Source organism: Lepeophtheirus salmonis, chromosome 13, assembly GCF_016086655.4.
Source record: "Lepeophtheirus salmonis chromosome 13, UVic_Lsal_1.4, whole genome shotgun sequence".
Classification (NCBI taxonomy): Eukaryota; Metazoa; Arthropoda; class Copepoda; order Siphonostomatoida; family Caligidae; genus Lepeophtheirus; species Lepeophtheirus salmonis.
The window spans coordinates 37,882,493-37,887,985 of record NC_052143.2 but is presented as its reverse complement, the minus strand read 5'-3'; positions in this window follow the sequence as shown (position 1 = coordinate 37,887,985).

Below are 5,493 nucleotides of genomic sequence, written 5' to 3'. Positions count from 1 at the left end.
TCATTCTTATTGTAAAAAAAAAAAAAAGTTTTATCGAACATACATTTGTCTATTAAAATAGAATAAATCTACAAAATATATTATATTAATGAACTTATGATTTTTATAAATAATATTCTTACTCTTAAATACAGGAATTTATCTATTACACTTTCTTAAAAAAAAAAAATTAGAAGTTATTGTCTTTGAACGGCTCAAATTTGAAATAATTCCCCTTTCATTACAAAAATATAGAAAACTAATTAGATAACCTTTGTTAAGCTAACTGATTGATTTTTAATAATATATTTTATATTTCCATAATTGCTTTGACTTATGAAATATCACTAATCAACCATTTATACAACTGCTAATTTCCTTATCTTTAAAACCTCAGAAGACAGAGGTATATTGAGTTACGAATCCAATATTTGGTTTTTGAGTAGGACAACTATCAATAATACTACGGTGAAATTAACAATTATCTCATTTAATGTGCTTCCCCTCGAGCTGACCTACTGTGTGGATAACGTGCCTTCCATCAACAAGTCAAAGCATCCAGAAGGGCTATGATGACTGGTGTGGTTATCTCCAACAGCAAGCAAATTTCCCCATATTAGCTCCTAAATCGGCTGAAGATCGAAGCCAATGAGCATCTGGAAGTGATGAAATCAGTTGTTAAGCCTTTGATTGATGAAAAACTTAAGAGGTATGTTTGACAACAATACGGTGTTCCCGGCCATAAAGCAATCATAACTAAATAGTTTTACGAAGAGAATATCTTGAATATAATTTTGGGCTAATATTCGAAATTCCCAAAAATTGTTCTGACGCAAAAAATGACTAACTAAACGTGTTCCTTTTAAAATCAAAGTAGATTTACACTAAAAAGTTTTCTTACGTAAATCTTTAAAAAAGTATTGAATTAAATATTTAAATTGATGAATTTGCCTTACAAAAATAAAGCATCAACTTCTATTCGTGTTTATACAAGATTAGTATTTCGAAATTAAGTATTTATTAGTCATTACAACTAATTACCAAGATGTTAATATCAAACTACAACTTTCACTAATACTATCGCTTTATAACTATTCATACTAGTTTACATAAATGAGCTTCTCATCAAAAATAAAGATATTGCCCATAACAGGTTCTGTTATCAGAACTAGTGATTCTCCAGAGAGTATTTGAATCAGTGACACCGGAACCATAAAAGACAAGGGGTCATTGTTCCTAACATTTTTAGACTAAGTTTAATATTTCTATAATAAAATTGTAAATCTGCGTGACTTTGACGAAAATCATTAATTAATTTCGCAATGGTCCCTTCTCCCTTATGTTTCCTGAACCACTGGATACAACCAACATAATAATGGTTTCATAACTGATGGGACTTACATATGATGTCGGATTATTGGTTGAGCTTAATGAGAGACAACCCAGAAGCTGTCAGAGATTAGCCAATAGAAATATTCAAATTACTGCTATTTACCAATGATTTGTCCTATATAAACTTTTTTAAATATTTTAATTAGGTAACTATATTTGATTGTATTTTCTCGATCAGGTGTTTTATTCTTGAAATCTTTGATGTAATGACTGGTGAGTAATTTTTATAAAGAAGTAAAACATTCTGATGATATTAACAATAATAGATTTCGTATTCATAATATTTCAAAACTCATTCCAAAGGTTCTTGCAACGGAGGAGATGGGGTTCCTTCATTGTTGTTGTCAAAAATAGCATCTCCACTCTTACAAAGCTCTTTACTGGGGGGGGGGTATGGGGGGCCAAGTTTAGTTTGAATTTGTTTAGTTGACCACTGTTAAGAATAAGGACGTCCAACGCAGAAAACAAACTACACCACTAAAAGAGTAGGGTACACCCATAAAGAAATAAATATATAAAGGCATGCAAAAGGTTGTTCCATTGTATTCAGTTGTTAACTTTGGTCTAATGATTTCAGGAGATATTGGTTATCTTATTTGAACTCAGGGATTTAATTGTGCTTTAAAAAAATAGATATGCCACATATTGAATTGAACTCATAGTTTCTCAGTTTTTAAGAGTCTTAGAGGTCAAAATAATCAACTTTGTTGTCTGTAGAAAAAAAAATTACATGGACATTGATTTAAAGAATGACTTGTTTTAGTTCTCATTGGAGCAAATCGAATTTAAAATTTGCAATTCAAATTTAGGTAGTTTGAAGTAAAATATATTTGCATTTTTACAATTTTTTAAAGAAATACGAAACAGTTTGATGATACCAAATGTTAGAGAATTTTTTTTTTTTTTTTTTTGACACAATGGGAGGACTTAAAGAACCAAAAGAATATTTGTAGGCATGTAAACGGAACACAGAATTGAACGCAAGTTCTATAGAACGTGCGTTCAGTGAACGGAACATATATATATTTTTTTAAATGATGAACGTTGAGGTGTAAAAATCAGACTTTAGCTTTCTGTTACAATACTCCTTACAAAAAAAAGTCAGGATATCAAAGTTTATATATTTTAACTTCATTTAAGGCTGATGAAGCAAAAACGAAGGCTATTTTGTGACAATGTCACAGGGGGAGGGATGGATGAGTGGGCACTTTTTTGAAGGCTCTTATCGAACATAAAAGTTTATAGTCATCTATCTTAACTCGAACAAATGAACTTGACCAGTTCCGTAGTTCTGAATCATGGGGCTGAAGGTCATCATTTGGCCGTGAATGTAATCAAATTGGCCATTAAAAGTAAAAAAATCGGTTCTCGTATGTTCCAAGGGTCACAGTAGAGTCCTGATGAAACACATAGTTTCCCTCTGGGAACTTAGTCTAGTTGATCAGCGGAACCTCATCAAATACGTTGGCAAGGTAGCAGTCGTTCCTATAGTTTCTCAAATAGTCCACCGTTCAGTTTTTCTTGTCTTGTTCCCTGTACTGGGCGCGAATAAAATCAGCTATATTTTGCCTTTTGGCCTCCATCTCAACAATCGTGTACAAAAAATATATAAACCTAGTTGTTAAATGAGGCTTCCCTGGCACTATCAATGTGGAAGTTTCAATTTGCTGTCGTAGAGTGTATATTTTACTACCTTTTGATTCGAACGGAAATAATGGCAGAACGAAGATTAAAAAAAATGAATGGAACATTGAACGGAATGACAAAATACCTAGATGAACACTTAGAAGCCTGAATATTTGTTTTTTTTCTTAAACTTTGAACAAGAACAGAATCATCTTGTACCGTCAATGAACCCATTCCCCTCCTGTTAAAGCCCTATGCAATCAATAATATCACTAAAATCAGAACGATAACTTTGAGAAAGAAAGGACAACTTAGGAGAGAACTCTAAAAGTTGTACAAAAACTATTATATTTTATAAATTACAACAACTCAACATTTTCAAAATAAATGATCTGTTAAATGCACCTCCATCTTTTTTAATATTACTGGTGAACATTATGATGGACAATACTTTTTTTATACAAACAAAAAAAAACACTTTTTGAGATAAAATGAACAAGGGTGATGTTGTGATTGTTAATTCCTTTTGACGTAACCAACGTATTGTGCTATCTAAATAAGTCAAAACATCAAGCCTGACGAATATGTAATATGCCCCCTATTTGGTTTGGAATAATGCACGTTTGCAAAATACATTCATTTTTTTTTTTGCTATACATATACAGAATGGCCGTCAATATATAAAAATGAAGCACTACACATTCTACAGTATGAAGAATTTCATCCGATAGAGTGACATGTTTTAACATTTAGTTTATTTAAAAAGATATTATTATAAGAAAAGTTGAAAAATTAAATATTCAAAATTCAAATTATACAAATTCACCAAAATAAACTTGGATAGAAACACTATTCATTCCTGTGTCTTATTGCAGCAAAATGCTGAAGGTTATGACCACAAAAATATGGCATAGTTATTTCAACAGACTTTACCCATTGTAAAAGATGTGTAAGAGAGTTTATATACACGACTATACTCAGTGAGTTGCCTAAAAGAAATTATTTTAAACCTCTCAATTCTTGTTAGAGCTTTATCCAAAAGATTTTTTTTAATAGTTCCTCTAGTTAAATAACATTAGTTGGAGACAATGCTGCTTTTAATTTCAAGACTGGAAAAGAACATCCTTACTTTTAAACCCAGGAGTTTTTGTTTTGATGAATCCATTTCATTCATTCATCAATAGAGTTTGGCATTATCTGGACAGCTAATTTAACTCTCATTTTGCAATTTTTAAATGTATAACGTCCTATTACCTTATTACTAAGTATAAAATCATGATTATACTGAATGTTATAGAGTTCTTTAAAATAAGATCATCGGATCAAACTTTGATCTCCCCAAATACTGGTCTTGTAGTCTGCCAACAGATTTCCGATGTTTTGGAATTTTGAGATGGATTGCAAAATCCAAATATGGTTGTATTTTTGCATGGATGAGGAAATGTTGTAGACATGTCGAATATATTTTGAATTAAAAAGAAGGAATCATACCTAATAGGGAATGAAAAGACGTGTACCATATTTAACTGTATTTTTGAGATGTGTAGTAAGACATTCTGAACAAATATATCCCAATTCTTGACAAAGATTGAAACAAAAGTTTTGTGAGTGTAACTTTAATCTGCACCAATAATGTCATCTTGGACATAGTCAATCATCTTGGAGTAACCGCCACAACACTTACTACGTTTGTAAGCGTGTATGAAATGAGTTCGTCCTTTGTCAAAAGTGGTCAAAGCTGTGGGGGAGAGTCAAAAAGATTTGAGGAGAGGCAGTTCTTGACGCAAAACATCAACAATTCTGTATGGAGCGTGTTAGGCGTGAAAGGTACAGCATTAAACTTGAACTTATTCAAAATTATAAATACGAGAGTCGTCTGAAAAGTAGTCATATACTGAACAAAATTAGAGTGAGTTAATTTGAGTACTTTTGTGAAAATGGACAAGATCGATTATCGATCTGTTGATGCAGTTTAGGGGCAATAAATCCAAGTTTTTGAACCAATTCACTACAGTAGATGAAACTTGGATACAAAATTATACGTCCGAAACAAAAATATAGTATAAACAGTCCATTGCAAAGTTTTTTGTCAAATATAGTCAATCACCCTCGTAAACAATTATTTTTCAGAGAAAATCGCCTAGTACTATTTGGACGGATTACAGGGATGGAAAGATAGCTGATAGAAGTGAGGAGAATTACAAGGAGACTATGTTGAAAAATAGAAATTAAAAAATGTCTTGTATCTTTGTTGGTCGGGAACTTTTCAGATCCCCTTTGTATATTAATGGCTATTCATTCCTTGTACAAAAAGGGTTTTGGACATGAGGTGGAAATTGGGAAATTCTTAAATCCATAAGTCGAACAGCGTCTCCATTTCTGTCGCATTTATATTAAAGATAAAACCAGATCTAGTATCTTTATTTTAGCAGCTGTAGGCATAACAATTTACAACGATGATGAAAAAGTCAAATGATAGTTTAAAATAATTGCAAA